Genomic DNA, 11,590 nt, shown 5'->3' on the forward strand with positions numbered 1-11,590 from the left:
CGCAACCACTAACCATTCCCCGTCCGCGCGCGCGCTGACGTCGCTCTGGCTCGCAATTTGCATTTGTATTTCCGGCTGCGTGGTGCATGCTTGCTTCCTTGGCAGGGCAGACATCGACGTCTCAACCGTCCTCCCCGTGTTTCTTCTCCATCTCCATGGTCGCCGCCTATTAATTCCGCCCCTTGCATGCTCCATTGGCAACCAGTCAAGGCAAGGTTCTCCATGGATCTCCTCCTGAGTGTTTACAAGATGCTTTCATGCATGCTGTGGCTGATTTGCATCAGAACAGGGCTCCATGCTAGCTTGTCTCCGAGGATTTCTGGCTGGGAGAGTCCGATGTTGGCATGGCTCAATCAAATCGAGTGGGCGGCGATCGAGGCGTGAAGATATGATTGTTTAACTCGATCTGATTGAGCCGTGCCAATATCGCAAGCTCCTTGCCTAGCAGCACCCTATGATGGGATGGGATGGGAGGATAATCAAGGTATGCGCTTTTCGGTGCTTCTGTTGTCTTATTTACACGCCTTTCGCGCCGATGTATGTGTTTCTAAAACTCAACAGGCGTCTCTTCTCAAACTAAAGTTTTTTTCATCTGTGAATAAGAGATACTCCCTCCAGCTTCACAAATACTACCTCTGTACCGGGAAACTAGTACAAGTTCCCCCAACTACAAGTATTTCGGTAAGGAGGAAGTATATGTGATGTTTCTTGCTACAATGTCAACTTTTTTTTGCAGGGGTGCTACAACATCATTTTTAAATGCTTAGATTAAAGATTTAAATATTATAGGTATATATTTTATCTAAAGAATCTCCCCAAATATTAAGGTTTTGTTTGTGTTTGATACATATGACTAGTGGTGAAAGTTGCGTCTTAAATACCATGCCTATGTTCGAAATGTCACTTATTTGCGATTTAGAGAGAGTATCAAGTTCTAAAACCTTTGAATCTAATATTTGACATTTCACTTACAAAAAAGTTCTTTTAGAAACAAAACCAAGCTACCTTCCAAATATAAAATTTGAAAAGAAGTAAATTATGTTTTGTACTATAGGCATTTGTCTCATAGCGCCAAGTTGGACTAGGTATTCTACGATGTGTTTAACCGGTGCTAAGCACAAGAATTTTAGTTTTGAACGAAATTTAATATCTGGTCCAGGCCTGACTGGTCAAGCCCACATATCAGACTAAGGGTTGTTTCGAAAAATATGCCACTAGATGAGTGGGCACGTGAACAGGGTGTGCAAGGGTAAAAATATGCAACAGATGTGCAACTAATTATTTTATAAAAGAGGGGTCAAAAGAAATTTCTTGAGAGGTTTTTTTTTACGGGAAAAAACCGCTCAAGAAATTTCTTGAGAGGTTAATTGTAAAAGACAGTCACATCAAGCACACCTTATCAGAAGCTGCTACTTACTGTTTAGAGGGTGATGAAGAAGTGCCAATAACAATAATTATGTATCCTTTACTGATATAATGGTCTTATATATTATTAGAGGAGACATGAGCAACCGTCATGACAAACCACTTCTATTCATATTATCTCATTGAAAATATATCCCTCAAAAAACAATCTCATTGAAAACCTTTCATGGGAAACCATTAGGGAAAACTCATAAAAGAAAAGAGAACAAATGGTTATAGTTTGATTACTACACTTGAAACTTTACAAATCTCATGGTTGTCTCGTACCAATTTAATGAATATAATTTTAAGGCATAGAAATTTTTAAAAACACCGTGGATCATATGTTATATATTTCACAATATTTTTAAAAATTTATCTCCTCACTTTCTAGTGTAACTATCTCCTCACTTTACTAACATTTATGATGATAAATAATTTAGGAGCAATGTGATTTGCGATATTACTCTTTAGATAAACCCTATGTATTTTTAGCAATACAAGTGGTGTTATTGTGATAGACAATGATATGTGTTTCTGATGAATTTAACACATTATTTTGAATTTGGCTAACCATTCGCGAACTCATAAACACTTTACAATGTTTCTTACTATTCTTTAAGAATGATTATTGGAGGTAACCATTAGTGGCAATTTTGAAGACCGCTCCAGTGAATTGAGTCTATGATCGGGCATTGTTGGGGCCTTGGGGGTGAGATAAGTAGCAAGTATATCAGTATACCACACCATGATCATATTTTCATTCTAATGAAATTAATGAAACCCCTTTGGTGATATTAGAGGATATTCCTTACAGTAACCATATACCTTTTGCTGGCTCGTGCCCTCTAAAAACAATTGATACCAAGTATAGTCACTCCTGACGAATTTGCTAGATATATCGGCATGCGGCCTCACAAGTTTTTCCTCACATATACAAGGCCATTTCAGGATCAGATTTTGTGACTGTTGAGCTAGTTGTGCCGTTCTTATTTTGTAATCAGCTCAGGAAAATTAGCCGTGAAATTATCAAAATAGGGTGACAAATATGGGAAATGCCAATAGAGCTCGAGCTACAAGGAGCTCGTTTTCAATTTTCAAATTTCCAGAGCACGGAATTTTTCAAATTTATTTGTGGACACACATACACATGTATACTACCATGTGCAAAATTTCACAGCATTACACTTTCACACATGGCGTACAGGAAAAAGACAAATACACATTTTTAAACGGGCCTTTTTTATTTTGTTGTTGGGCCGTACTTTTTTACAGCCTACAAATCACAATATTTTTAAATGGAATTTAACACGCTCTTGTGGAATACATATATGTTTCCACAGAAGTTTTTTTTTATGGAACTCCTAAATATGCTTTTGACTTTTTTTTAAATACTGAGCTCCTTGAAGCTCGGCCTCCAAAACTTCGCACCCAACAAACACCAATAACAAGGAAAAAAGGGGGTTGGGTGAACGAGATTATGATAATTCACCACAATCCCAAATGCAACATTGGTCTTGTGTCAAGTCAAACTATTTTAGGATTAACCAACTCATTAAAAGAAAAAAAATACCAACATATACAATTACGTAACAAATGCATTATGAAAACATAATTATTAATTCTTGATAGAATTAGCTGTACTGATTTGGTAGGTGATGATTTGTTTTCCATGAATTTGGTCAAACTTAAACAATCTGAACTTACGATAAGACTATTTTGTATACACAAAAAGGATCGAGGGAGTACAGTTTAATGGATATATGCACTTGGGTGCATGGGTAATTCCGTTTTGGAAAGAAGAAAAGAATACTGTATTTGTCACACAGTGCACCACCATGAATGCTCCTAACTTACTGCTTCTGATAGCTGTGGAGCACAAAGAAGAAAAAAAAAGTTTTCATCCACTGATTTGTGAAGAGTTTGATGATAAGTAGCCAATTGGCACCTCGTCTTGTATATGCAAGAGTTCAATGTAATTTTCCATCAAATCCGATGGAAGAAGACGCTAAGGCCGCCGTCGCCGTGAACTCCCAGCCACCCCAGCGGCTCCACGAGGTGGAACGACTCCGCATCGGCCGACCCGACGATCCTCTCAAACTGGCCCCGCAGGTACTCCACCCCTCCGCCGGGAAGCCGCCCCGCGCCGGCAGTCACGGCCCAGAGCTTGTCCATCGCCCACCCCTCCCCGTCCGACATCGTCTCCCGCCTCGCCGCGAACCCCACGCGGCTGCCGTTGCAGTACACCTGCCACTTCGGCGACTCCAGGAGAGCGCCTCCGCTGCCGGCCCACTCCCGCTGGCACTCGAGCACGATCCTGCCGGCGGCGGCGATGTCCGCGCCCACGAGGCCGGCCGGCAGGTCGAGGACCAGGATCGGCGCGGGCGCGGCGGACTCCGCGGGCGCCGCCGCCGCGTGCTCGTGCAGGAAGAGGCGGACGCGGCGGTCGCCGGTTGACGGGAGGAAGAGCGTGCCCCGGACGACGGCGGGGGAGGAGGCGAAGCAGGGCGCCGGCGGGGAGAGGCCGAGCGCGGCGTGACACGGGTGGAGCGTGGAGGCGAGGAGGCACCGGCCGAGGCGGGACAGCCACGCCGACCACGCGACGTGGCAGCTTTGGCACACGGCCTCCTCCTTCTTGGCGCCGCCGCAGCCGCCGTCTTCGACGGGCACGACAGCCGGCGGCATGCGCGCGCGCGGTTGGTGTATATACGCACGAGAGCCACCAGAGGAATATAAAAAGTGGAAAGCCTAAAGCTTTGGAAGGGTTTAATTAGGGTTTGAGATCGATGAACCGAGATGATCGAGAGTTCGTTCAGATACGGCTTTTGGTGGTTTGCATGCATGCAGGTGGATGCGGCAGGTGATAACGAACGCTTGACGTGTCCGGTCCGGCCTTGGGCCGCCTATCCGAACCCGAGCGCTCCGTCTGGCCGCCGTCGTCTACAGCGAACAATCGCCGAAGATGTTGATTGTGAGACCTCAATTGTCTCCCTTTGCAAGTTCTGATATTGAACATACGATCCCAACCTATGCTTTCTGAATAAAGCGAAAAAATATATGAGTCTATGCTCTCACATTACAAATTTCACATACACATAGATACAAAATCAAATGGCTGAACAAAGGAACAAAACAGAGGTGACATGCTTCGAAGGGCAAAAGATCACTAGTCTCTCCAAAACCAAACGGATTATATGTGCAAAAACTTTTGTACTTTTGAGACTTGGGGAAACCGGTTGAATACAAAATACATTTTGTGATGAAATAGTCAGGAGTGATGCTTTCTTCGTATTTAATTCTACCAGAGATATGTTGGATGTCTATTTTTATATAGCCAATGAATTTATTAGCAAGGTCCTGGCTACCCTGGCTTCGAACTTAGAAGTCTTCATTTTTTTGAATTAATACCCTGATGAGTGAATGAATTATGCTTACTAAAAGTAGATTGATCTCACCAATCTCGTGTTTAGTTTGTTATATATGAACTGGGGAAAATTTATGCAAGCAGAAACAACTTTCTGAATTCTTGTAGTTGTTTCATTATTCTACAGGCAGCTGGTATGGAACAGGAACGTGCAAGGGTATTGTTTTATTGGATATTTCAATAAGGACGCTTCATATCAACAAGAGGCATTTCATCAGATCATCATTTCAAAATCTCCTAAGGTAACTCTCATTTAATGCTTTCTCATTATCTTGGTGCAAAATAGTTGTTTGGCATAATGCCCTTTCTGGTTGTGAAGAGCACTGTCATTGAAGACCTCTTCTTTAACACTGTTGCAACAGCAGAATCAGTGAAATAATTCAGGGACTACAAGAATAGCCCATCGAACATGGCGGCGACCACAACAGCTGTTAGTGAGATCTCCATTGAGATGGCACCTGCCGTTTCTGAACCTGCATCCGCCACACAGCGGAGCAGAAGCAGGGGCAGGGGAGGAGATGATGTGGCTCTGCCTGATACAGAGAGGAAGCCGAACATACTACTACGTTGTGTCGCCTTCCTGGAATGGGTGGGTCACGCCTGCGGCGCCCTGTCATTTTTGTGGGCTACAGTTGTAATGCTTGGGGGTTTCTGCACACTGCTCGAACCGAGCGATTTCTGGTCTACAACAGCTATAATATTTATTGAAGCTTTCAGGTAACAAACCCTCTTCCCTAACGCTCATTTCCTACTCAATAAAAGGAAAAATGATTCAGGTGGGGGGCTTTGCCCCCCCCCCCTCCGTTGACCTTCATTTTTTTTATTACTAGTGGTACCCAAAAGGTCAAGTAGCAAGTAGGAACCCTTTCCGCCGGCATAGATCACTCCTTTGGACTAGGTCCTTGCGCAGTGACGAGACCGACTATGACTGTTGTCATACCAACCGCGATCGAGGTAAGCTTAGTTTCAGAATACAAGCATGTACTAATTGACCAGTGTGTTTCCCTTTGTAAAAGAAGGCGAATTTAACCCTTCGCTCCAAATTAATTGAAGTTTTAGATTCGTCTTAAGTTATTTGTAGTTACTACTCCTTCTATTTCCTTTTACTCCGCGTATTACGGTTTTTTCGAAGTCAAACTCCTCAAAATTTAACCAAGTTTATTAAAAAATATTAACATTAGAAATACAACATTAATATCATTAGATTCATCATGAAATATACTTTTGTATTATATGTACTAGGTATTGTAGATGTTGATATATTTTAATTCAGTTTTGCTATTTCACATCTAGATGTGAAATAGCTATCTCACATCTAAGTTGTCCACCACATGATCAAAAGCTGAAATATTTGTGCAAACCGTTGATCTGCCCCGTGTCGCTCGTTGCCAATGTTTTCGCCTGGCTGTGTCAGCCTTCTAGGCTTTTTCTCGCACAGCTGTCTCGTTTTGTTGGGCTGTTGGTTTATACGGGCTAGCAACATCGCCATAGCTGTTTTCTAGTTATTACGACTCATCCACAAAAACATAAAACCTAGAGTCAACAGCATGACACAAAATGGCCTACTCAATAAGCAAATTATTACGACTCATCCACAAGCTAGATCCAAGCCACCATGGTGAAAACACTTGATCGAAATGAATAATTTCCAAAAACGACCCAAAAGGAAGCGAAGAAAGAGCAAAGAGAAGCAGAACCAAAGAAAAAAGGCAAAGGACAAAAGGACCAAAAACATTTTTTGTGTGTTTTTAGTAAGCCATGGGAAACAAGAAAAAAGCAAGCCAACAAAGAATTATTTTGGGATTTCTCATACTTCAGCAAACAAAACCAAAGAAACAAGAAAGATAAAATGTTTTTGTTGTTTTCTGAATGACAAGAAGTGCGCTAAAAAGACCGAGAGAAGAATGAATAAAATATTTTTGGAGTTTTCCTTTTAAAGGAACAACAGAAGCAACTAATAAGTAAGGTGTGACAATGAAAATGAGGGGGCAAGAGGTACACAGTCCCCCAAAGCTTAGGCTTTTTGCCTGTTGGTAATCACATGGGTTCAGGCTCCCCCGGTTGTAGTTTCCAGGTCCCGATGGTGGTGGTGGTGCTGCAACAACATACCGAGCTTCCTGCTCTAGACGTGCTTGATCATCATAATAATCTGACATATCAATGTCCCAAATAATCCACTTGTTTGTGGTAGTAACATCAAACAAAAAGGGATAATGAAGGGGCCCTTGCCAAGTACCATTGTAAGTAGCAAAGGAATACTCATATGAACCCCCGATATCATCAAAATGAAGACATTTATGTCTATGAAGACATACTCATCTAAATATTTAGGACCACGACTCTGGGTGCCTAGGGTAGGGCCTTGGGCCTCCCCTTGGCCATCTCCATATCCTTGGTTGGCCCATTTGGAGCATATATGCCTCTTGTGTTTTTTCCTTTATTTTTTTCTACACAAATAGATAACACCACCATAAAAATTCTTCGGAAAACAACATCAATCATGATTATTTTTTATTCACCAGTGCAAGTTTTGAGTGTAAAAGTATTCGTAAAGGTAGATACGTCTGAGAGGTATCATACATCAAATGCATAATCACTTTCACCCAGCATGACAATATGTACACCGTGATTTTATTAACATAATGGTAAACATTTCATCACTTTGATGTAGCAAAAGTATGCAAGACATGAAAAATAAGATAAACAGAAAATAAAGATTATCATGACATCATTTTCACTAAGAACATATATACAACATCATACAAACATCACAATAAATCTCAATACATAATAACTCCGACATCTATAGGGCACATAATCTGAGAAGCCCTCAGAACCCCCTCACTTTGCACTACTTCTGGTGGCCATCGAACAATGTAGCAAAAGTCCTATGTTTGTGGACATGCAACCCACGATTCATCGGCACAGAGGGAAGGCAAGCCCTATCCAAAGGTGACAAGTGATGAGAACTGAGAGCTTACCGTAAACAGGTGGCGGTTGCTCCACCACGAGGCGACACAGTATCATGAACACTTCACACTTTCAGAGGGAAAGTGGGCTCCGTAGTGGACTTTCTGACTGCAGTTCGTAGAGGGGTTGAGCTATGGTGTCAGGCTGGGGTCTCCTGTTTACAGCAACCTTTTGCAGAGACACCAACATGAATAGGCTAACTAGAGCATTTTAGAGCTATTTTTTGATACGTCTCCAACGTATCTATAATTTTTTATTGTTCCATGCTATATTATATTCTGTTTTGGATGTTTAATAGGCTTTATTATACACTTTTGTATTATTTTTGGGACTAACCTATTGACCGGAGGCCCAGCCCAAATTGCTGTTTTTTTTTTGCCTATTTCAGTGTTTCGAAGGAAAAGGATATCAAACGGAGTCCAAACGGAATGAAACCTTCGGGAACGTGATTTTCGGAAAAACGTGATCCAGAGGACTTGGAGTCTACGTAAAGCAATCAACAAGGAGAGCACGAGGCAGGGGAGCACGCCTACCCCCGGGCGCGCCCTCCACCCTCGTGGGCCCCTCGTTGCTCCACCGACGTGCTTCTTCCTCCAATATATACCCATGTACCCTGGAAACATCATATACGGAGCCAAAACCCTAATTCCACCGCCGCAACCTTCTGTACCCATGAGATCCCATCTTGGGGCCTTTTCCGGCGCTCCGCCGGAGGGGGCATTGATCACGGAGGGCTTCTACATCAACACCATAGCCTCTCTGATGATGTGTGAGTAGTTTACCTCAGACCTTCGGGTCCATAGTTATTAGCTAGATGGCTTCTTCTTTCTCTTTGGATCTCAATACAAAGTTCTCCTCGATCTTCTTGGAGATCTATTCGGTGTAATCTTCTTTTGCGGTGTGTTTGTCGAGATCCGATGAATTGTGGGTTTATGATCAAGTTTATCTATGAACAATATTTGAATCTCCTCTGAATTCTTTTATGTATGATTGGTTATCTTTGCAAGTCTCTTTGAATTATCAGTTTGGTTTGGCCTACTAGATTGATCTTTCTTGCAATGGGAGAAGTGCTTAGCTTTGGGTTCAATCTTGCGGTGTCCTTTCCCAGTGACAGCAGGGGCAGCAAGGCACGTATTGTATTGTTGGCATCGAGGATAAAAAGATGGAGTTTATATCATATTGCATGAGTTTATCCCTCTATATCATGGCATCTTGCTTAAAGCGTTACTCTGTTCTTATGAAATTAATACTCTAGATGCATGCTGGATAGCGGTCGATGTGTGGAGTAATAGTAGTAGATGCAGAATCGTTTCGGTCTACTTCTCACGGACGTGATGCCTATATACATGATCATACCTAGATATTCTCATAACTATGCTCAATTCTATCAATTGCTCGACAGTAATTCGTTCACCCACCGTAATACTTATGCTCTTGAGAGAAGCCACTAGTGAAACCTATGGCCCCGGGGTCTATTTTCCATCATATTAATCTTCCAACACTTAGCTATTTCTATTGCCGTTTATTTTACTTTGCATCTTTATTTCTCTTTATCATAAAAATACCAAAAATATTATCTTATCATATCTATCAGATCTCACTCTCGTAAGTGACCGTGAAGGGATTGACAACCTCTTTATCGCGTTGGTTGCGAGGTTCTTATTTGTTTGTGTAGGTGCGTGGGACTCGAGCGTGGTCTCCTACTGGATTGATACCTTGGTTCTCAAAAACTGAGGGAAATACTTACGCTACTTTACTGCATCACCCTTTCCTCTTCAAGAAAAAACCAACGCAATGCTCAAGAGGTAGCATTTTTCTCACATGTTTTTACTCCTCTGTTTATCCTTTTGATCCTTGGATCGACATCGTGTGTTCCCTTTTCTACTGCTTCCTGCTAAGAATGAAATGAAATGGTAGCAACATGCTTTTAAGAAAACTTGTTATTAGTGTTAGTGTTCAAATATTTTCGCCTTTAAAAAAAGTCTGACAAATCCTGCTCTAATGGATGCGGTCTCTCATGTGTCCTGTTGGTGAATCGTTCTATACCAAGTCGGCAAAATACATAAAAGGTTCACAGCAATGGCTATATGCGACGTGGCGGAACAGAATTTGTTACCAGTTTGATCAACATTTTGATCCCTCTGGACAACTTAACACTAGTCAGATAGCTCAAGTAGGGATAGATGAATTTTCGTGTGTGTGAGTGGGGGGGGGGGGGGGGGGGGGTACCGAATACTATTATCGGTGTTTGTCGGGGAAATACCCTTTGGTTCTATATAAGAAAAAAAATAACAAAAAGTCAAAAAAGTTTAGAAGTTTTTTTGAATAAACTTGACTTTCTTCTGCACTAGTATATAAATTTTCGCGAACAAAAACCCAGCCCTAACTTCAGAGCAAAAAAAGCAATTGTTTTTGCTATTATAGGTTATTATTCACACTATTTTGACCAAATTTTTTTGTCTTTTTCCGAAAGAAGTCAACGGGGTTTTTTCCTTTTGTGAAAATTTTCATACAAGTACAGTGGAATGTCAACTTTATTTCAAAATTATTTTCAGAATCTTTTTACTTTTTATTTAATTACTATTTTTCATATAGGGTGTATATACACCGAAAATTGTATGGCGTGGACGAGCTCGCGCGCTCTCGGTATCGTCAGGCACTCGTTCCCCTGGAGATGCGGGACGTCTGTGGTATTGCAGGTGGCTGGTGAGGGGAGCTAATGCGTGTACGGAACAGTAAGACCGTAAAAGACGATGTGGGAAACGATGTTATGGGCCGACGTCAATTGGGTGTTGACGGTTTTTTGTAACGGATCGTTTGTTCGCCGTTCTGTACAGGAACAGCACGTAACGGGGCCTGCTCTAACTTTCGGACGGGCCGAGTGTATCCCAAATCGAAGCAGAGAACCCTAGCTTCCAAAGATGACAGATCCAGGTGTTGACCCAGTCTGCCAATCGTGCCTTGTCCGGATCGCGACAAAAACGTACTAGTCACCTAGCGCGTTGGGGGAAGAATGCCGGCCAGCGTTTCTACAAGTGCTGGAATCACAATGTAAGTACAGTTTATTTGATCGTATTTGGGAGTTTCATTCGATGTTTTATTTGTTCAGTTTCTCAGGAGGTGTGGTTTCTTGTCAATTCATGGCAGCCATCAGGCGGTGGATGTGATTTCTACAGGTGGGAGGAAGCTTACGCGGCGCATCTTGCGACTCTTGGAGAAGCAGCATATCCAGTGGCGCAAATCGTGCCAGGCGCCCAGGCCAGATGCAGGGCGGGCAGGCGGCTGGAGCTCAAGTTGTGCAGCCGCCGCATGTTCATCCGGGGCAGCAGAACGGAGCGCCGGAGGCGTCGCATGCTGCATCCTTTGGCAGTGCAGTCGCATGATACATGCCTGCGGTAGCTTCAGTTGCAGGTCGTCAGGGTGCCATCATCGCCGACGCTGCATCCATAAATCTTGTGGTCTCCGTAGCAACTTTAGTGATTGACGTGGCCATTCTCATGTTGGTGGTGGCGGATGTTGTACTGCGTGTGCTTAATTAGCTGTTGCGGTGAAGATGACAGCCAGACTTGGTGGAAGTAGTGTTAAGTGCTATGTAAATTAAGCTCGTCAGTACGGATTAGGTGTTCAAAGTGTGGATGTCAGTAGCAAGTGACGCTGTACGCAAAGTGTGGTCAAAGTGTGGACCTGGAGCCCGTGAGCCAGGTGCTGGCGCCGGCGGCAGTGAAAGGTTCGAAGCTTCGCCGGTGCAGGGCTACGTGCGTCGTCACGGATGTATTCGCTGGTAAGTTTTTT

At 42.9% G+C, this 11,590-nt stretch overlaps 1 pseudogene; it reads left to right on the top strand.

Annotated features, from left to right (window-relative positions):
* Window positions 1-237: 237 nt before the first annotated feature.
* LOC123096012 (uncharacterized) lies at window positions 238-7,580 on the top strand (annotated as a pseudogene).
* Window positions 7,581-11,590: the final 4,010 nt, after the last annotated feature.

This window comes from Triticum aestivum, chromosome 4D (assembly GCF_018294505.1).
Source record: "Triticum aestivum cultivar Chinese Spring chromosome 4D, IWGSC CS RefSeq v2.1, whole genome shotgun sequence".
In the NCBI taxonomy this organism is placed as follows: domain Eukaryota; kingdom Viridiplantae; phylum Streptophyta; class Magnoliopsida; order Poales; family Poaceae; genus Triticum; species Triticum aestivum.